The following is a 23644-nucleotide window of genomic DNA, read 5'->3' as shown; positions in this document are numbered from 1 at the left end:
TCAAAGTGTTCATGACAATCTTTATCTTTTCTACAGTGGAAGCCAACAGCATCTACCATAACAACAAAGGAACATTCAGAAGAACATTTCTTTAAATGTCTCAACAATTATCCTGCTGTTAAATGAGATAAGTATACTATTGTTGAAAATAATGGCTCTACATTAGATTCATGAGGAGAGAAGACAATAGGTTTGTCTGTGAGACTGTGACTTATACAATGAGGGTGGAAATTGATGTTCATGTTTCAGCTCTGTTCTGTCTAGAACAGATGGCACATACATTACAAGGCCAGTACTGTGAAAGAGGGTGTGGATAAAGGAAATCATATTTCTAAACCTGCGAACTCATGTCTGAAATGTTCACCCATCATTTTTTTCCATAATTTTTTTCTATAGTATACTGTAATAGCACATTTACATTGTTTTGAATTAAAGGGTTTAGACAGCTAATAATATTTTTAAAAAATAATCTAAATGGTGTAAACAAATAGTCATACCCACTGCTACCAAGCTTCCCTGGTTTTTACTTCCTGGTCCATCTCGATATGGAGGTGTCCTCGCCAATGTCTGGGTCACTTCACATTACCTGTGTCATATGGAAATAGAGACCTGTAGGGGGTCTGGAAGGAACCGGAGATGCAATAGATAGGTGAGTATGACCATTTGTTTTATGTTCTTATCGGCTGAACAGCATACATATTTTACTATTTAAAAAAATATTACTGTTTGTTGAAACACACTCAGGACTACACCTACAACTTTTTTATATTTCATTTTGTATTCCACTAGGGGATTATAAGCTACAATCTTGTGATTGCTTGTATAATGCTTTGGAATACTTATGTAAGTGTTAAACTGCCAGGTTATCTATTAGACCATGCCTCTTGCATGGCCTAATTGGCTTTTGCACATGGCAGAACTTGAGACCTTTGTTGGGCCTCTGGCTTGCCATGATGACCCATTTTCACCAGGGAGATCATATTGCATGGCATGGATGGGCTGACCGAGGTAGATCTTGCCAGAATTGGGAACACCAAAAAACAATAGCCGGGAAATAAATGAATCAATTAATCTTTATTTGTACAAATATCATAAAATTACATGATTAAAATAAATCTCTGGTGGTCAAGTAATACATAAGGCACATAGCCCAAGCAGGGGATACAAACGGACGGCAAAGGTGAATGATTACAGTAGGTAGAAACTAGTACATGGATCAAAAGAGAAAAATATATACTAGATAAAGTGCAAGTGCATATAACTATGCTCAAATAAGAACATACTAAGTAGACAAATCACCAACTAGAACCAGAAATTAAATCAGAATTGTGTGGATTGTAAATACACCATACCAGCCGCGATGCCGTGCTTCATCGGGGGTAAATAGTAGTAGCCTCATAGTCCCTATATACCCATCTAATCTAAAATAAACGAAAGCACCTGACCAGCTCACCTAATCACATTGTCATGTCGTTGTCTCCTCCTGCTCCACGCTTGCCAGGATTGGGGTTATATCTGAACCTGGCAGTTGGTTGTACATATCAGTTGTGCTCCTGAAGTTGGTCTTAGGATATAGAAGCAGTACCCACAAGATCATTGTGGCATATATATCTGTCAGAGAACTGTAACTAGAACTTGACTGATACAGTAAATATTGTAGGCTTAAGGGTGTCATCCAGGATTTTTCTTCATTTTAAGTTCCCACATCCACACCCATCCAGCGCAACCTAAGAAGAGGTCTATACTTAAATGCTCATCACCACTCCATTCCAGCTCTTTGGCTCCCAGGTGGATGTCTGGTGAAGACAGCAAGGGAACTATGGAAATATGATGGAGTGGTGGGGAGCAGGTTAGTATAGATCTTTGTGAGGCCCAATGGGTGGGGGAAAAATCCTGGACAACCCAATTAATGTGTCCTGTGCCTGTAATGATGATTATGTTTACAATAAAAACAAAGCAGAACATCAACAGTTTCTGTATTGGAGTGGACCTTCAAAATCATTTCCTTTTTTGGGGCCTAAGGAACCCCAATTTGGCTGTTTCCATAGTGTAAGGTATACCACTGGATGAATTTGGATGAATTGCCATTTGTTATTAAATGGAGTAATAAACCTCACCCCTGAGTCTCTACTATCTTTTCGTCTAACTTTTCTTACCAATAAGGAATCTCAGAGAACAGGTAACACCTTTGAGAAACTCATGAAGATTTTTTTTCTTTATTTTAATGAATGCATTTCTTTTGTGATAGCAATACACATGCAGTAGATGCCACAATCCAGATATTGGATATTCAAAAGATCAACCTGGAATGTAAGGATCACATGGTGTTCAAAGTGTTCATGACAATCTTTATCTTTTCTACAGTGGAAGCCAACAGCATCTACCATAACAACAAAGGAACATTCAGAAGAACATTTCTTACCAATAAGGAATCTCTCGTGTTTTTTGCTCTTACATAACCCTGCCGAATCATGTTTGGTTGGTAACCCCTCTCCAAAAATCGTTGTCAGGAGAGACGCCTGTTGTTCAAAGTGCTTGTCATTGGAGAAGATCCTACGTGTTCTTAAAAATTGCCCGTTGGTATCGCCTGTATGGTTTTCGGGTGACGTGAAGAGGAGGCGTGGAGAAGGGAATTGACAGCCGTAGTTTTTCTGAAAAGATTAGTGGATAAGTATGCATCAGGTCCCTTCATGATCATGATATCCAAGAACTCAACCTTGGTCTGACTATATTTCCAAGTCAGCTTGATGTTACGATCGTTAACATTCAAGCGGGCCAGGAAATCCTCCAGGGCAGGCTCAGAGTCCTGCCACAGGAAGAATACATTGTCTATATACCTAGACCATAGGAGTGCGGCATCATACCCAGAAGTGTTATGGATTATCTCTTTCCCACAGCCCCAGGAATAAATTAGCATATGAGGGCGCACAAGACGCCCCCATTGCTGTTCCCTGGAGCAGTAGGAAGAGGCAGTCCTTAAAAAGAAAATAATTATGAGTTAACATAAATTCTAACAAGGCCAGGATCAATTCTACCGTATCGTTATCATAATCAGTCATGGATAGAAAAAATCTAGATGCTCGCACTCCCTGGTCATGGTATATAGACGTGTATAATGACTCTACATCACAGGTGACGAGAAATGCGTCCACCTCCACATGAATACTAGTAATTCGTCTCAACATATCTGTGGTATCCTTCACAAATGATGGAAGGATCTCGACACTTTTTTTAAGGAAGAAATCAATGAATCTACCCACATTGGCACATAATCCCTCAATCCCTGAAACAATAGGGCGTCCTGGGGGGGTTTGTTTGATTTTTGTGGACCTTTTGGGAGTAAATATAGTGTTGGTTTGATGGGAAATTCCACCATCAATCTCTCCATTTTCAGGCTGATGATACTTTGATCATGTGCCTCCAGTAAGATCTCATCTAACTCTCTCTTATATATTTTTTTATCCAACCTTGATTATGTGTTCTATCACTAGCAAGATATCTTTAGTGCTGATTGGTACAGCTTAATCATGTTAAATAGTGGTATAATTCAATCCGGTGCAATCTACTTATTAATTAATAATTATTTTTTACACTTGTAAAGGTTTGATCAGTTATAGTAATCATGTGGATACAGGCAATGTTATTCTCATTGTTAGATATTTATAATAATATTTCTGTTTCACTATATATTGACAAGTAGGATATTGCTAATATGGTCTGAATAGTTAAAATATAGGCCTAATATGGATTACTGTAATATAGTGATATTGAATTAGCCCCAAACTGTATCGGTAACCCCCGAGACGTAGTCAGTCGTAATTCCAACAGGATCCACTCTACCAATGGGCTGGAGATTGCGGGTCACTTGCGTTCCACTGGGTCGCGATTCCATGCATGCGCTGCATGGCTCCATCTCGACGTGCTCCAATATGTCATTACGCGCTGCGCATGCTCAGCACGATGGCGTGGACGTGCTGGGAGATGGCGCCGTGTATCATGGTGGTATTGCGCCTGCTGAGTTGGAGCACAGGTGTCCGCAACCCAGGTAATTTATCCAATTATGCCTCTAGTGTATATATACCCTACTATCTCATATTTCCATACCTCCTGATGAAGCCGCTGAGGTGAAATGCGCATCGAGGTCCTGCGCTTAGGGTCACTATATCGCCTTGGTTTTTGGCATGTCTTCAGGTACGTCCCCGTGTCAGGTGTAGTTAGACACCATTATACACCTTGCTATATATTTCATCCATATCAGGCCTATGTTACCTTTCAGGCCGTATATATGTTATCATTGTGTTGTGCCATAGACTAGGCTGTGGATAGACTTTACTAAGCCTGTCATATACATGCTGTCTGTGGTCACCTAGGACGCAGACTGTGGATCTTACTGACATCAGGGGAATTCCCTTATATTATTGTATCACATTGTATAGTCCCCCATTGGGGCGTTTATGTTATCTTCCATCAGTGGTACATACATTGGGTGTCTGTTAGTCAGTGTCTGACCTGGTACCCAGTAAGTGCTTATTAGTCCTGTGGGGATACATGACAGTCCAGTAGTATATTTTGCCCTTCGCTTCTTTGTATACTTTTTTCCATCTTGCCTTTTTTCTACATATTTTAATATACAATAAAATGTATACTATTTTGGATATATTATCTCCACTGGCTTTTTTTGCTATGACATTGGATGTTTTTCAGGTGAAATGTTGTTCTGTCAATTATAGACAGAGAGGTTTTTGTAGTTTTACAAGTATTATATATGTTTCCATAGTGTGCCTGGCATTTGTTAATATGGAAAGTGACAGCTCATGCAAAGATTTTTCTTGCACTAAGAAGTAGAAATGATAACCCCTCTTTCTTAGGGTTAGTGGAGGTCCAATTCTTGAAGCTTTACTAGTTGACAGGTCATAAATATGTCCTATGAAAATCCACTTACGGTAATAAAGTAAAACTATTTAGTTAGCATTTTTAGTTTTTTTTGTGGTACATTTACTGAAATTAGACAATACACAGGGAAATGTGTGTATGTGTGCATTTCAATTTATTGAAAAGGAAGAACTAAAATATTGTATTGACATAAGCATTCAGACCCTTTACTAAAGAAGTTGAAATACCTTTGGCAGTGATTACAGCCTCCAGTATTCTTGGGCATGGGGATTTCTCTGCAGATCATCTCAAGCTGAGTCAGGTTGGATGAGGACTGTCAGTTTTCAGGTTTCTCCAGAGATTTTCGATGGGGTTCAAGTCAAAGCCCTAGCTGGGCCACTCAAGGACATTCAGAGTTGTCCCAAAGCCATGCGTGTCCTTTGCTTAGGGTCATTGGCCCAGTCTGAGGTCCCGAGAACTCTGGATCAGGTTTTCATTAGGAATATCTCTGTGCTTTTGCTCCATTTAGCATTCCATTAACTCTGACTAGTCTGCCTGTCCCAGTCTCTAAAAAACAACTGGAATGGGGGGAACTACAGTACCCTGAAAGATTATCAAAATTACGGTTATTCACTTTAGAAAAAAAGATGACTGAGGGGAGATTAAATTACTATGTACAAATATATCAGGGGTCAGTACAGAGATCTCTCCCATCGTCTATTTATCCCCAGGACTGTGACTGTGACAAGGGGACATCCTCTGCGTCTGGAAGAAAGAAGGTTTATATACAAACATAGAAGAGGATTCTTCATGGTAAGAGCAGTGAGACTATGAAACTCTGTCTGAGGAGGTGGTGATGGTGATTTCACTAAAAGAGTTCAAGAGGGGCCTGGATGTATTTCTGGAGTGTAATAATATTACAGGCTATAGCTACTAGAGATGGGTCGTTGATCCAGGGAATTATTTTGATTGCCTGATTGTAGTCGGGAAGGAATATTTTTCCCCTTAAGTTGGGAAAATTGGCTTCTACCTTGCATGTTTTTTTTTTTGCTTTCCTCTGGATCAACTTGCAGGATAACAGGCCGAACTGGATAGACAGATGTCTTTTTTCAGCCTTATAAACTATGCTGCCATGTTACTATGTTACAACCCTGCAGCATGATGCTGACACCACCATGCTTCACTGTAGGGATAATATTGGGCAGTGACTGGTTTCCTCCAAACCCAAGAATTTGAATTGAGGCCAAAAATTTAAATCTTGATTTAATCAGGCCAAAGAATCTTGTTTCACACAGTCCATGTATAGTTTACTAAGGACAGGCATCTTTCTGACAACTCTGCCACAGAGCCCAGATTGATGGAATACTGCAGTGATGGTTGACCTTCTGAAAGTTTCTCCCATCTGCACACAGGATCTTTGGAGTGACCATTGGGTTCTTGGTCACCTCTTTTACCAAGGTCCTTCTTCCTTGATTACATAGTTTCATGGAGGAGCCAGCATTAGGAAGAGACATGGTTGTTTCAAACTTCTTCCTTTAAGAATAATGGAGGCCGCTGAACTCTTGGGAACTTTTGATGCAGCAGAAAACTTTTTTGGTACTCTTCTCTTGATCAGTGCCTCCACAGAATAATGTCTCTGAGCTCTACAGGCCAGGGGGGGATTAGCTATAGACCTTACAGGGAAATTTCCTGGTTGAACGATGCCAAGGGGGTCACTTGAGCCCTCCTCATAAATACAATGACTTATTCTACTCACAAGATCCATAAAACAACCAGTCTCCCAAGCTGGTACTTGCCCGGTCTTAAGTTGTTTACCTTCTGCGATCTGACGAGTGCAGGTACTTTCAGCATAGAATAACCATTGACTGGGCGGTTGATGAGAGGACGTGCACATTTTATATGATTGTTGTTTTATGAATCTTGTGAGTAGAAAAAATCCTTTAAACTCAGTTGGCAGTACTTCACTTTGTCGGGCGACTGTATTTCTTCTGTTCTCTAGGAGATTAGAGCATCGACTTTTGTGATAATCCATGCAGGATACTGAGGAATAACATCGCAAAGACACTCCTTTTTTACTCCTAATGTGAACTTATACCTATTCTGAGCAGCGTGGTTTTCTCTTTGTTTGGTTTTTCAGTTTTTTCCTATATTGTGCAAGCACGACCACCACTGATGGATTGCAGGGTGCTATTGTACTGTATGTGCATTTCACTGGAAAACGTTAATGAACAGAGCTAATTTTCCACAGTTACCATAAGGGATTATGCAGAGTTACGTTTTGGAGGGAGCAAATGGACACAGTGACCTTTTGACTATCTGGTTTAGCTTTGCCAGACGGTTGTTTGTCTAGAAACTGCTTAGTGATTCCCATTGGCTTGTATTGAGGCACAATACAAGTCTATGGTGGCCATGAACTGAACTGCAACATTATTTCTGTTAGACTTCTCCAGCTTCACCCCCACTAGAAGATTCTCGATCAGTTGAAAACTGTATAAAAGTAGGTGTCACGGATGATGTTGCAGATAGCTGAAACTTATGAATAAACGTCCTACTGGCTTGATTCCAAACTAAGGAGCATATAGGTGAGCCCTATAAAACCCTAAGAGCTCTCCCTGACTGCTATGCCCATGCAAGGGTCTCAATGGTAGACAATTGCATGCCCTACGTACTTAAGACTGTGTGACACCTGAAAACCCTATAATAGTGAGGGGGCACAATCACCGGCTCACTGCACTTAATACGGACGGAGTCAGGGTCACCTAGAATCAAGCCAGCAAGGAAACACAATACATGAAAAGACATATCTGAGTAAACAGCAGCAGCCTCCAGCAGTGAACACTTCATCCAGGAAGTAGTATAAACTGCAAAGTGAGGCAGTATGGGAGGGAATATAAAGGGAGACTATTAGTCTAAATAGGTGACACCTGGGAGAAGGAAAGGAGATGACAAAGTGAAACCAAAACAAAGAACATCATGCAAGAGGTAGAGAAGGACGTCTGCCAGACCTTCTCACAGAACTGGCTGTGACAGTATCCCTCCCTCTACGGGTGGACTCTGGACACTCAGAGCCCACCTTCTCAGGATCAGACCTCTGGAAAGCCCTGATGAGACGAGTGGCCTTAATGTCCGCCACTGGGACCCACATCCTCTCCTCAGGACCATAACCCTCCCAATGAACGAGGTACTGGAGAGAGCCGTGGATAATGTGAGAATCCACAATCCTAGAGACCTGAAATTCAAGAATACCATCAACAACAATCGGAGGAGGAGGCAGAGAGGAGGGTACAGTGGGTTGGACATAAGGTTTTAATAGGGACCTGTGAAAAACATTATGTATCTTCCAAGTCTGAGGAAGATCAAGACGGAAGGCAACGGGATTGATGACGGACAAGATCTTGTAAGGCCCAATAAACTTAGGACCCAACTTCCAGGAGGGAACCTTCAGTTTGATATTCTTTGTAGACAACCACACCAGATCACCCACATTCAGGTCCGGACCAGGCACACGTCTCTTATCCGCCACACGCTTATATCTCTCACTCATCCTCTTCAGATTACCCTGAATCTTTTGCCAAATAAACAACAAAGACAAGGAAAATCTCACCTCATCAGGTAAACCAGAGGATCCCTCTCCAGAGAATGTCCCAAACTGCGGATGAAACCCAAATGCACCAAAAAATGGTGACTTATCAGAGGACTCCTGGTGACGATTATTTAAAGCAAACTCGGCAAGGGACAAAAAAGAATACCAATCCTCCTGATTCTCCGCCACAAAACAGCGCAGATATGTCTCCAGATTCTGATTGACGCGTTCGGTCTGACCATTCGACTGCGGGTGAAAAGCAGAAGAGAACGACAACCGAATCCCCAAGCGAGAACAGAAGGCCTTCCAGAATCTGGAAACAAATTGCGTGCCCCTATCAGAAACAATGTCTGAAGGAATGCCATGCAATTTAACAATGTGATCAACAAATGCTTGTGCCATCGTCTTAGCATTGGGTAACCCAGGAAAGGGAATGAAATGCGCCATTTTGCTAAAACGGTCCACTACCACCAGAATCACAGTCTTCCCTGAGGAACGAGGCAGGTCCGTAATGAAGTCCATGGACAGATGCGTCCAAGGATGGGAAGGAATGGGTAACGAAAGGAGAGAACCCGATGGCCGTGAATGAGGGACCTTGGCACGAGCGCAAGTCTCGCAGGCTGCCACAAAACCCTCAACCATCTTACGAAGAGCCAGCCACCAGAATCTCCGAGCAATGAGATCCACTGTGGCTCTACTCCCCAGGTGCCCAGCAAGGACAGTATTGTGGTGCTCCTTAAAAACCTTGTGTCGTAAAGCGAGAGGCACAAACAACCTCCCAGGAGGACAAAGATCAGGAGCCTCTGCCTGGGCTGCCTGAACCTCTGCCTCCAAATCAGGATAAAGAGCAGAGACGACCACCCCTTCAGCCAAAATGGGACCCGGGTCTTCAAAGTTCCCCCCTCCCAGAAAACAATGTGACAGGGCATCCGTGTGTGTTCTTCTTAAATTTAACCCCCTTGTTTATGTATCCTCACGTCTTATGTATCCTCATCTTTTATGTACCCTCATTTTTTTATCTTTTTTATTTTTAATTTTTAGATGCAGCTGTGTACATGCTGTGGGAGAACTGTACCTGGACTATAGAATAAGACTCCAAATGGGAGACCCTTAGGGAACTTGGGGAGTGAAAGAATTGACCACAGGAGTCTCTGGAGGGGGATATACGGCCACCCTGGTATGTACTAAAAAGATAGATATAATAGCTGGGAATAAAGGAGGTGTCTGTATATAGGGGATTCATTGGTGGCATCCAAGGATAAAATATATTTGAAAGGAGTGATATGGTGATTAAGCTGAATATAAAAGTAGCAGGTCAATCCACAAATAATTAGGAGGGACAAAGGGAAAGGGGAGGGCTCATCCAGTAAATGGACTGTAGCCCCCCGTTCTTTTAAGTCCCCTAAGAATGAATGGCAACTAAGGACAGGATGACCCTGTGAGCTGGGGGCTGACCCCCCCCCCCCCCAGAGCATTAGGTCTATATACCAGCCGCATGATGAATGGTGGAGGACCAGCTAAGCAGCTTTGTAACTAGCACCATGCGACTCACTCTATAAATATTAATATGAATACAAATATGAAAATAAAGATGAATATAATGGATCCCTAATGATGCCCCCAATGAACCCATAAAGAAGTCCACCATATAATACTAAATAAATAAATGTCCTGTTTGATGTACCAGGGGGTCCGCATCATTCCACAGATTGCTCTGGAACTAAATGAAAATCTGATCGCCAGCCTCTATGACGATCTGGCGTCATGTAACCTAGTAACTGGATATCAGGTGATAACATGTGACGTGTAACGTCACTAAGAGACCTAGTCACATGATCGGAAGTACCGGGACATGACAGTATGATTGGACCCGGCTGAAGCGTCGACCGAAGGGCGGAAGTGATGACATGGCGCATGCGCAAATTGAATAGAGGGATGCCAGTGGCCAAAGAACTATCGAGAAAGTATGCAGATAAACCCTGGAGATGTAAGTCCAGGGAAGGCTCCTACAGCATGGGGACATGGTATGCAAGGGTTTGAATGTCCATACATGATTGGAAGGTAAATGAGGATGTAAAACACGGATTGAGGTCTTTAGGAGGTACACAGGGGGTTAATGGGATGGGCCAAGCTGTAACCAATGTGAGGCCTTGGGGTGGAATTTAAATGTTCTCTGTGTCATTATTATAATGTGAGCTTGATAAAGACAGTCAGGTCGAAACGTCGCTACTGATTTAGGTGTAATAAAGGAGCTGGAAAATATCCATTGGAGTGCCGTGGCTTTACTATTTACTGCTGGCAACTACGGGAACCTCTGGATCGGGATCCAACGCTGCAGGCACCACCACAAATTGGAACTACTGGATAAACAGTGAGTAGTGCTGTCTTACTGCTACATCGTCTAACCAATGGTGCCATTCCTCAAAAGCTAATTTGATGGCCAACAATTCCCTATCTCCCACATCGTAATTTCTCTCTGCAGAGGAGAGTTTCCTTGAGAAAAAAGTACACGGTCGCCATTTGGCAGGAGAGGGACCCGGAGATAAGACCGCACCCACACCCACCTCAGAAGCGTCCACCTTAACAATAAAAGGTAGGTTGTACCAAAATGGGAGCGGAAGCAAAACTCTCTTTGATACTAGAAAAGGCTTTAAGCGCATCTACCGACCACGAGGAAAAATCTACCCCCTTTTTAGTCATATCAGTGAGAGGAATAATTCAAAATGAACTTTCTGTAATAATTGGCAAAACCCTAAAACCGCATCAGCTCCCAATCAAGCACAGCGCGGACCAATCAAGCACAGCGCGGACCTTCTCAGGGTCCATGCAAAAACCAGAAGCGGTGAGAAGAAAACCAAGAAATTGAATCTCCGGAACCGCAAACACATTTTTCCAGTTTAGCATACAATTTATTCTCCCGCAGAATCAGCAAGACCTGACGTAGGTGGTCCCAATGAGTCTTGAAATCAGGAGAAAAAAAATCTAAATGTCATCTAGATACACCAGAACAAATTTCCCCATTAAATGATAAAAAATGCTGTTCACAAAATGTTGGAAGACGGCCGGAGCATTCATCAAACCAAAGGGCATAACCAAATTCTCGAAATGACCCTCAGGGGTATTGAAGGCCGTCTTCCATTCGTCCCCTTCCCTGACCCTGACTAGGTTGTATGCCCCTCTTAAATCCAACTTAGAAAAAACTTTAGCCCCAACAATCTGGTTAAACAGGTCCGGGATCAGAGGAAGCGGACATGGGTCACGAATTGTAATACGGTTCAGCTCCCTGAAATCCAGACAAGGTCTTAACCCCTTAAGGACCTAGGACGTACCGGTACGCCCTATTTCCCGAGTCCTTAAGGACCTAGGACGTACCGGTACGCCCTATTTCCCGAGTCCTTAAGGACCGAGGACGTACCGGTACGTCCTGACTTAAAATCGGAACTCCGGCGCCGCAGGGGTTAATCGGAACGGGATTTCGGCTGAAATCATTCAGCCGGCATCCCGTAACAATGCAGGGGGGGGTCATTTGACCCCCCCGTATCGGCGATCGCAGAAAACCGCAGGTCAATTCAGACCTGCGGTTTTCTGCGTTTCCGGTCCATTCGGGTGTCCTGTGACCCGATGAACCGGAAAAAGACTGCGATCGGTGGCGTAATTATACACCACCTATCGCAGTCCGAGGATTTGGAGAGGCGGTGCTGGCCCTGGTGCTGAATGCCGCTGTCCAGGGTGCTGATTGGTGCAGGGGAGAGAGGCGCGAGATTCAAACTTCCTGCGCTCCTCTCTCCCCTCCTCTTCCTGTCCAGCACCCTGACCGTGCAGCATCGTCCAGCACCAGCTCCTGTGTCCCCCTAATCGGAATCCATCACCCTCCTGCACCCATCGCCACCCAGGTAGGTTAGGGTCAGTGAGGGAGAGGCACCGTTAGGCAGGGAAAGAAGGGAAAAGTAAGTTAGAAAAAAAAAAAAAAAAGTACTTTTATTCCAAACTTCCAAACTTCCATCTAACCCTAACCCAGACCCCTCCTGCCACTTGCCCCCCCACCCACCCCCCACCAGCCACTTCCCCCCCCCCACCTGCCTCCCCCCCCCCACCCACCCCCCACCAGCACCCCCCACCCCCCACTCACCACCACTTTTTTTTTTCTGCGTGCGCTGACTGGCCGGCACTTTTTAGCGTCCGTCCACTGTTAGCGCATCGCCCGCCCCACCACCCCACCGACCGCTGATCAGCGTTGTACCGCTGATCAGCAAGTTTTAACTTTTTTTTTTTCTAACACTTGCCCATTTTTTTGCCTGGACTTTTTAGTACGCGAACACCCGTTGCCCCCACACACACGCACATATAATAAAGTTTGCCACACACGCACACCTACACGCACACACACCCATGGCCCACCGGATGTTCTCGGCCGAGGAGGCATACGCCCAGATTGCCTCCGACTCTGAGAGCCCCAGTGAGGATGAGGATGACCCCACATTCCTTTTGTCATCCGCATCCTCCTCATCATCATCTGATGACGATGAGCCACCAAGGCGGCGGAGACGCCGCCAGGCGGAGCCAGGGGCCCCACATGCTAGGGATCCTGTGGCCCACCCTAGTACGAGCCGCCCTGGGGTTCGTACTGGTTTCCCGGCCCACCAAATAAGTCCATCGGAGCCCCCTGCCGATGAACTTAGCTGGTGTCCCCCAGTGGACTTTGAGCCTGAGATTCCGGATTTTGCTGGCAATCCTGGAATCCAGATTCCCACAGTGGGGTTTACTGAAATAGACTATTTTAGTTTTTTTTTCAGTAACTCACTGGTGAATTTGATGGTGGAGCAGACGAATCTGTACGCCCAACAGTTCGTCGCTCAAAACCCAGGCTCAGTTTTGGCTAGACCCGGTGGCTGGACGCCGGTCAGTGCAGCCGAAATGAGGACATTTTGGGGCCTCGTGCTGCATATGGGTCTAGTCCAAAAACCCAGTGTCAGGCAATACTGGAGTGGGGACGTCCTATACCAGACCCCACTGTACAGTATGGTCATGATACGTCACCGGTTTGAGGCCATCCGGAAATGTCTGCATTATTCCGATAATGCAGCATGTCCCCCCCGAAGTGATCCTGCCTATGACCGGCTGTATAAGATACGGCCGGTCATCGATCACTTTGGGGCCACATTTCAGCAGGCCTACGTACCTGGAAGGGAGGTCGCGGTTGATGAGTCTCTCGTTGCGTTCAAGGGGAGACTCAGTTTCCGCCAATACATTCCCACAAAGCGGGCGAGGTATGGCGTGAAGCTATACAAAATTTGTGAGAGTGCCTCAGGGTACACTTACAAATTTCGTGTGTACGAGGGGCGAGATTCCCGTATTGAACCCCCAGAATGTCCCCCCACTCTGGGTGTTAGCGGGAAACTCGTGTGGGACCTTATGTACCCACTGCTGGATAATGGTTACCACTTGTACGTGGATAACTTTTATACCAGCATTCCCTTGTTCAGGTCCCTTGCTGCCAGATCCACGTTCGCTTGTGGGACCGTGCGGAAAAATCAACGCGGCCTCCCTGCCTACCCCCTCCAGGTACCTATCCCCAGGGGTGAGACCCGTGCCCTTACCAGTGGAAACCTGTTGCTGGTCAGGTATAAGGACAAGAGGGATGTCCTTATGCTGTCCACAATCCACGGTAACAGCACCACCCCTGTCCCTGTGCGAGGTACCGCGGCAACGGTCCTCAAGCCCGATTGTATCGTCGACTACAATCGGTATATGGGAGGAGTTGATCTCTCTGATCAAGTCCTCACGCCATATAACGCCATGCGCAAAACCCGGGCATGGTACAAAAAAGTTGCGGTCTACTTGGTACAGGTTGCCATGTACAACTCTTTTGTACTATCCCGAAGCGCTGGCAGCACAGGGACATTCCTCCAGTTCTATGAGGCAGTCCTCAAAGACCTGATCTTTTCGGACCGGGAAAGAGCAGGCCGGAGTACCTCGGGAATTGGAGGCGCCCGGATCGTCCCTGGCCAACACTTTCCAGGTGTGGTCCCCCATACTGGAAAGAAGGGACGAACCCAAAAAAAGTGCAGAGTGTGTCACAAGAGGGGGATACGGAAGGACACCACTACTCAATGTGACACTTGCCCCGATCATCCGGGCCTCTGCATTATCAATTGCTTCAGGGAGTATCACACTTCCATGGAGTACTAAATTTTTATAATCCTCAACAGTCCACTAGAGAACATAAAACACTATGGCTCTCAGACTTTGGAGACACGGAAACAATTTTTCTTTCCCCAAAAAATATTAGTTTTAGAGCAGGCATCCTCAAACTGCGGCCCTCCAGATGTTGTAAAACTATAACTCCCAGCATGCCCAGACAACCTACAGCCATCAGCAGGGCATGGTGGGAATTGTAGTTTTACAATATCTGGAGGGCCGCAGTTTTAGGATGCCTGCTTAGTGTCTCCAAAGTCTGAGAGCCATACATATTGGGCATCGTCGCGTGCGTAAAAGTCGTCGCTATAAAAATAACTTTTGACCAAACGCCTCGGATGAACGGTGTTAAAAATATAAAATAAAAACTGTGCCAAAACACCAATTTTTGGGCAAAATTTCAATTTGAATCCATTTTGCCGGTAATAAAGCAAGGGTTAACAGCCAAACAAAACTAAATATTTATTGCCCCGATTCTGTAGTTTGCAGAAACACCCCATATGTGGTCGTAAATGGTTATATAGCCGCACGGCAGGGCATAGAACGAAGGGAACTCCATATGGTTTCTGGAAGGCAGATTTTGATGGACAGTTTTTTTTTTGACACCATGTCCCATTAGAAGCCCCCCCTGATGTAGCCTAGACTAGAAACTCCAAAAAAGTGACCCCATCTAAGAAACTACACCCCTCAAGGTATTCAAAAGTTACTTTACAAACTATGTTAACCCTTTAGGTGTTCCACAAAACCAAATAGTGAATGTAGAAACAATTTTAGAATTACATTTTTTTGTTACATTGCCTCAAAAAAGACTAATATAGAGCAACCAAAAATCTAATTTACCCCAAAAATAGTCCCAAAACAACAACCACCTTATCCCGTAGTTTCCTAGATGGGGTCACTTTTATGGAGTTTCTACTCTAGGGGTGCATCAGGGGGCTTGAAAGGGTACATGGTGTCAATAAACCAGTCCAGCAAAATCTGCCTTCCAAAAATGACGTTCCCCTTCTTCTATGTCCTGCCGTTTAGCCAAATAGTAGTTTACGACCACATATGGGGTGTTTTTGCAAACTACAGAATCAGGGCAACCCATTTTGAGTGTTGTTTGGCAGTTAACCCTTGTTTTACTCCTGGAAAAAATTGATTATATTGGAAAATTTTCCAAAAAATAGAAATTTCAAAATTGTTTCTCCATCTGCCATTAACTCTTGTGGAACACCTAAAGGGTTAACAAAGTTTGTAAACCCAGTTTTGAATACCTTGAGGGGTGTACTTTCTTAGATGGAGTCACTTTTTTGAAATTTCTATTCTAGGGGTGCAACAGGGGGCTTCAAATGGGACATGGTATAAACAAAACCAGTCCTGCCAAATCTGCCTTCCAAAACCCATATGGTGTTCCCCTCCTTCTATGTGCTACCGTTCGGCCAAACAGTAGTTTACGACCACATATGGGGTGTTTTTGCAAACTACAGAATCAGGGCAACCCATTTTGAGTGTTGTTTGGCAGTTAACCCTTGTTTTACTCCTGGAAAAAATTGATTATATTGGAAAATTTTCCAAAAAATAGAAATTTCAAAATTGTTTCTCCATCTGCCATTAACTCTTGTGGAACACCTAAAGGGTTAACAAAGTTTGTAAACCCAGTTTTGAATACCTTGAGGGGTGTACTTTCTTAGATGGAGTCACTTTTTTGAAATTTCTATTCTAGGGGTGCAACAGGGGGCTTCAAATGGGACATGGTATAAACAAAACCAGTCCTGCCAAATCTGCCTTCCAAAACCCATATGGTGTTCCCCTCCTTCTATGTGCTACCGTTCGGCCAAACAGTAGTTTACAACCACATATGGGGTGTTTATGAAAACTACAGAATCAGGGCAACCCATTTTGAGTGTTGTTTGGCAGTTAACCCTTGTTTTACTCCTGGAAAAAATTGATTATATTGGAAAATTTTCCAAAAAATAGAAATTTCAAAATTGTTTCTCCATCTGCCATTAACTCTTGTGGAACACCTAAAGGGTTAACAAAGTTTGTAAACCCAGTTTTGAATACCTTGAGGGGTGTACTTTCTTAGATGGAGTCACTTTTTTGAAATTTCTATTCTAGGGGTGCAACAGGGGGCTTCAAATGGGACATGGTATAAACAAAACCAGTCCTGCCAAATCTGCCTTCCAAAACCCATATGGTGTTCCCCTCCTTCTATGTGCTACCGTTCGGCCAAACAGTAGTTTACGACCACATATGGGGTGTTTTTGCAAACTACAGAATCAGGGCAACCCATTTTGAGTGTTGTTTGGCAGTTAACCCTTGTTTTACTCCTGGAAAAAATTGATTATATTGGAAAATTTTCCAAAAAATAGAAATTTCAAAATTGTTTCTCCATCTGCCATTAACTCTTGTGGAACACCTAAAGGGTTAACAAAGTTTGTAAACCCAGTTTTGAATACCTTGAGGGGTGTACTTTCTTAGATGGAGTCACTTTTTTGAAATTTCTATTCTAGGGGTGCAACAGGGGGCTTCAAATGGGACATGGTATAAACAAAACCAGTCCTACCAAATCTGCCTTCCAAAACCCATATGGTGTTCCCCTCCTTCTATGTGCTACCGTTCGGCCAAACAGTAGTTTACGACCACATATGGGGTGTTTTTGCAAACTACAGAATCAGGGCAACCCATTTTGAGTGTTGTTTGGCAGTTAACCCTTGTTTTACTCCTGGAAAAAATTGATTATATTGGAAAATTTTCCAAAAAATAGAAATTTCAAAATTGTTTCTCCATCTGCCATTAACTCTTGTGGAACACCTAAAGGGTTAACAAAGTTTGTAAACCCAGTTTTGAATACCTTGAGGGGTGTACTTTCTTAGATGGAGTCACTTTTTTGAAATTTCTATTCTAGGGGTGCAACAGGGGGCTTCAAATGGGACATGGTATAAACAAAACCAGTCCTGCCAAATCTGCCTTCCAAAACCCATATGGTGTTCCCCTCCTTCTATGTGCTACCGTTCGGCCAAACAGTAGTTTACGACCACATATGGGGTGTTTTTGCAAACTACAGAATCAGGGCAACCCATTTTGAGTGTTGTTTGGCAGTTAACCCTTGTTTTACTCCTGGAAAAAATTGATTATATTGGAAAATTTTCCAAAAAATATAAATTTCAAAATTGTTTCTCCATCTGCCATTAACTCTTGTGGAACACCTAAAGGGTTAACAAAGTTTGAAAAAACAGTTTTGAATACCTTGAGGGGTGTAGTTTCTAGAATGGGGTCATTTTTGGGAGGTTTCTATTATCTAAGCCTCACAATATGACTTCAAACCTGAACTGGTCCATAAAAAGTGGGATTTTGAAGATTTCTGAAAATTTCAAAATTTGCTTCTAAACTTCTAAGCCTTGTAACATCCCCAAAAAATAAAATATCATTCCCAAAACAATTCAAGCATGAAGTAGACATATGGGGAATGTAAAGTCATCACAATTTTTGGGGGTATTACTATGTATTACAGAGGTAGAGAAATTGAAAATTTGAAATTTGCTAATTTTTCAAAATTTACGGTAAAAATTGTATTTTTTTATGCAAAAAAATTAACTTTTTTGACCCAATTTTAGCAGTGTCATGAAGTACAATATGTGACGAAAAAACAATCTCAGAACGGCCTGGGTAAGTCAAAGCGTTTTAAAGTTATGAGCACTTAAAGTGACACTGGTCAGATTTGCAAAAAATGGCCTGGTCCTTAAGGTGAAAATGAGCCTGGTCCTTAAGGTGAAAATGAGCCCGGTCCTTAAGGGGTTAAAGAACCATCTTTTTTCTTAACAAAAAAAAAAAACAGCGGCAACAGGTGACTTTGAGGGTCGGATGTGTCCCTTTCTCAGGCTCTCAGAGATATAAGTATGCATAGCGACTCTTTCAGGTTGGGAGAGATTGTATAATCGTGATTTTGGCAGCTTGGCACCTGGAAAAGGATTAATAGGGCAGTTGTACTCCCGGTGAGGAAGCAACTCCTGGACACCACTCTCGGAAAACACATCCGGAAATTCAGAGAGAAAAGATGGTACAGTCTTGGCAGAAACCTCTGAAAGAGACGCAGCGAGGCAATTCTCTCTGCAAAACTCACTCCAACCATTTATTTGCCTTGCTTGCCAATCAATGGTGGGGTTATGTTTAGTGAGCCAGGGTAGCCCCAACACTAGAGGAGTAGGTAATCCGCTTAGGACGAAACATGACATATCCTCAACATGAGCGTCACCTACAGTCAAATGGATATTGTGAACTATGCCCTTTAACGATCTTTGAGAAAGTGGAGCTGAATCAATAGAAAAAACAGGTATATCCTTTTCCAAAGTGCATACCTGGAAACCATGTGTTATTGCAAATTGATTATCAATGAGATTGACAGCTGCTCCACTATCTACAAAAATCTCAATGTTCTTGCTGTCTAGCACCACCCTGGCAGGTAGGAGAAAACGAACTACAAGCAAACGGCAAACCTTCAATTTCCGCATCAACCTTGTCAATAGTAGCAAATGGAAAGTTTTTAGAGGGTTTTTTTCTTTTTGTTTCTTTATTACCCTCAGAAAACTCCCTGAATCTCCTAGAGGGGCAAACATTAGCCAAATGATTTATACCCCCACAACAGAAACAAACCCTCCTCTGAGAGCTGAATCCTCTACTATCAGAGGCAAGCAAACCCAGCTGCATGGCCTCCTCCTCAGAGGGGATTGAGAGAGACTGAGACCCCTGCGCACTGAATGAGACAGCCCCACTGTCCTTGGGCTGAATATGACCGGAAGGAGTAGTCTCGTCTCTCTCCCTAAGACTCCTATCAATACGAACAGCTAGAGACATGGCAGATTCTAACGAGGCAGGTCTCTCATGAAAAGCAAATGCATTTTTCAATCTTTCCGAAAGACCATGGCAAAATTCACTTCGGAGTGTAGCATCATTCCAACCAGTATCAGCTGCCCATCTCCGAAATTCAGAACAATATATCTCTGCGGACTGTTTACCCTGGCATAAAAGATGCAGTTTAGATTCAGCCAGAGCAATGCGATCCGGGTCATCATATATCTGCCCCAGGGCTACAAAAAATTAATTCACCAATCGGAGGGGCCGTGCCCCCACCAGCAGCGGAAAAGCCCAAGACTGAGCGTTATCCCTGAGCAGCGAGATGATGATGCCCACCCTCTGCTCCTCATCACCAGAGGAATGGGGGAGTAGGCGAAAATGGAGTTTGCAAGCCTCTCTAAAGCGAACAAAATTCTCACTACCCCCGGAGAACGTATCCGGAAGCGAGATCTTAGGCTCGGAACAAACTCCATGAACACCAGCAGAACCTGTCACTGAGACACAGTTTTACGGAGATCTGCTACCTCTAGCGAAAGACCTTGCATGCGGTCAATCAAGACTGAAACCGGATCCATGCTTAAGACGGTTACGGCGGTTTATAATGTCACGGATGATGTTGCAGATAGCTGGAACTTATGAATAAACGTCTGACTGGCTTGATCCGAAACTAAGGAGCATATAGGTGAGCCCTATAAAACCCTAAGAGCTCTCCCTGACTGCTATGCCCATGCAAGGGTGTCAATGGTAGACGATTGCATGCCCCACGTACCTAAGACTGTGTGACACCTGAAAACCCTATAATAGTGAGGGGACACTACCACCGGCTCCCTGCACTTAATACGGACGAAGTCAGGGTCACCTAGAATCAACCCAGCAAGGAAACACAATACATGAAAAGATATATCTGAGTAAACAGCAGCAGCAGCCTCCAGCAGTGAACACTTCATCCAGGAAGTAGTATAAACCGCAAAGTGAGGCAGTATGGGAGGGAATATAAAGGGAGACGATTAGTCTAAATAGGTGACACCTGGGAGAAGGAAAGGAGATGACAAAGTGAAACCAAAACAAAGAACATCATGCAAGAGGTAGAGAAGGACGTCTGCCAGACCTTCTCACAGAACTGGCGGTGACAGTAGGGCAGTTTGGGTCTGCAAGTAGGGACCAGTATTTAGTAGGAGATACTCTTCTAGACTGTATGAGTGACCAGAAGACACTGAGATGGGGATATCCTGCCTGATGACTGAGTCATAGACTTTGGGCCACCAGTCCTTCGGCCAGGATTTCAGCCTTTTTGAGAGAGAGGAACAGCTAGCTCAGGCCTTTCCTCCATGTGGAACCTTCTTTTGCCAGAGAAGGTAATAGAGAAGCAAGGTTTGTGCGTTGCCTGTATTGTTTTGCACTTGAGTTCCTCCAGTAAAAAAGCCCTCTGGCTTACTACAAACCTGACTCTCTGGACTTATTTTCCATTGAGGTGCACCACGCCTTGCTATCCCCTCTGGAGAGCAGCAACACGTGGTGACAGCTCAACGGTGTCTGGGGATCCAACGTAGTGTTGAGGTCACCTCACACCTGGTCACTGCCCTAACAACTAGGTCAGAATTGCCTGAACAGCAGCAATACATGAGAAAAATCTACCTGCTTCTCTCAATCCTAAAATGTGACCCTTCTCACAATCTGTAATCTGGGCAAAATGTCTTGGAGTGCATCATAGAGGCATATCTAGCAGTCAATAATCGTTCACCAAGAGGTACAATACCCAAAAGTAGCCTCTGAGAGAATTTTAGAGGGCAACAGGGGAAGCACTTTTATACCTTCTTGTGGAAAGACTTAGTGTCTAATCAGACCACATCTGTAATCATGTATATAATCTGCCTGAGACACATGCACATGCATGCAGAGTTTTGCAGCAATCTGACATTTCTTAGGGTACTTTCACACTAGTGTTAATGTTTTCCGGTATTGCGTTCCATCACAGGGGCTTAATGCTGGAAAAAAACGCTTCAGTTTTATCCTAATGCATTCTGAATGGAAAGAATTCCGTTCAGTATGCATGAGGATGTCTTCAGTTCAGTCCCTCTTACGGTATTTTCTCCGACCAAAATTCTGGAACAATTGCCAGAATGCCGGATCCGGCATTAATTCACATTAAAATGTATTAATGCTGGATCCGGTACCAAGTGTTTCGGAAAACCAGATACGGTTTCCTGGTCTGTGCATGTGCAGACCTTTTTAAAATTGCAAAAAATATAAAGAAAAATAAAGTACTGGATCCGGTTTTCCAGATGCCATCGGATCTGGTGTTTCAATGCATTTGTCAGCTGGATCCGCATCTGGATCCGAAAACAAATGCTACCCGTTTGCATACGGATTTCCGGATCCGACAGGCAGTTCCGGTAACAGAACTGCCTGCCGGAATCCAGCAACGCAAGTGTAAAAGTACCCTTAGTGCATTATTTATTTTTTGTCTGTGTGTACATATATACTGTATATATTGAACATCTATTGCTTGATCTTTGTGGTAAATACTGCTTAATTCTGACTAAGAAAATATATCAAACAATTATCACCTACAGGACATTTTTTTTTTACTCATGTTTGAAAACTGACAATGAATATTAATTATATATCATGAAAACTCTTTGTAAGACAGTTTGTACTCTCTCCAGATGCTGATCCTCAAATCAATGAATGGTAAGACTGTGAACCACTTTATACCTTGACTTTCAAGCATTTTTGATCTTTAATTTATTGTTCCTGTGAATGAAGGGTAGATGCCTCCAAGACTGCCTGTGGCTATTGATTAAGCCAACTCAGCTACCATCATATCAGTAAAAAAAACAACCCTACTGTGCGCACCCTGAGAATATAACTGGTAAAAAGCTTATGTGCACACATTCTCTACTGTAATTTGTATTTAACGTTTTACTCTGTACTTCCTTCACTTGCATCTAATGGCATTTAAAAATATTTTTTTTCATGAAGATGACACTTCCATTTGATGAACTGTAAATTAATTAAAGATGCTCACTATGCATTTTGTACAAAGTTTCAAGAGCAAAGAGAATATGAATGTCCAGTGAGAGTCATAGCCTATAATAGGAAGAACAAGCGTATACCTCTCCACCATACAATGGCTTATACTGTGCTGTTCCTAAATGATCCAACAAACAATATATTTTCAAATAAAAAATACATTCCCATGTTTCATCAACTAACAATATGTTTATATTAATTTTAACAATTTTTACATGCAACATTTCAAGGCTGTCTATGGTAGGATAAAAGTGTCAAAAAACACAACTAATGAGCTTGTATTACAGGAGTTTATCTTCGGCTGATATCTTCCTTTTATACTGCTCAGGGGTGTAGCTTCGCTAGGAGCAGGGTTTAACTATTTTTTATCTCCTACTGGGGACAAGGTAGAAGTGAAAGGCCTCTGCTGCAACCAGTTGTCTAATTATCATTAGAAGGAGGAAGAGAGGAATGGTTGACCTCCTGAGATACACAAAGAAGATTTATTTATGTTTTGCTCACTTTTCTCAGAGCTACTCAAATGGAGATCACTTCGGGGTTGGTCAAATTACGGTATCGTATAAAGGAGTTATGCCGGATGTGCCGCACGAGTGACAGGTCACCACTCCGGCCAGTGGCTGCAGCGGTCACGTGCCCGCTGTGAACAGGATATTGATGCTGAGAGAGTTGGGACCTGCAGTATTAGAGGTGGAGTGATGGAGCCGGAACCCAGACTCTGTGAGGTCTGAACAAAAGTTGCTTAACCCCGTTAATGTTGCACAACCCATTTAATACACCTATATCTGGAATGTGAAACTGATAATTAGTGATGAAAGAATTTCCTTAAATTCGATTTGGTTGAATTGATTTGGTGAATTGATTGAGGTTGAAATAAATTTGACCCAAATCGAAATAGCTCCAACTGCCCTGAAAACTTGTGGATGGCATTGTGGCATCTCCTATGACTGTATGCATCTCATATCAAGCTCTTTAATGCCAAGCTAGCATCAGTAAAATTAATGTGATATTGACATATATGGCTCTAGGATTTTTAATGTTTTTTTTTTTTTTAATGGTTCAAAAAATGTTTGCTCTTTGGCAATTTGAAAATTGGGGTCAAATTTGATTTGTTTACAATTGCTTCAT

Source organism: Bufo bufo, chromosome 4, assembly GCF_905171765.1.
Source record: "Bufo bufo chromosome 4, aBufBuf1.1, whole genome shotgun sequence".
Lineage (NCBI taxonomy): Eukaryota > Metazoa > Chordata > Amphibia > Anura > Bufonidae > Bufo > Bufo bufo.
This window is presented reverse-complemented; position numbering follows the sequence as displayed.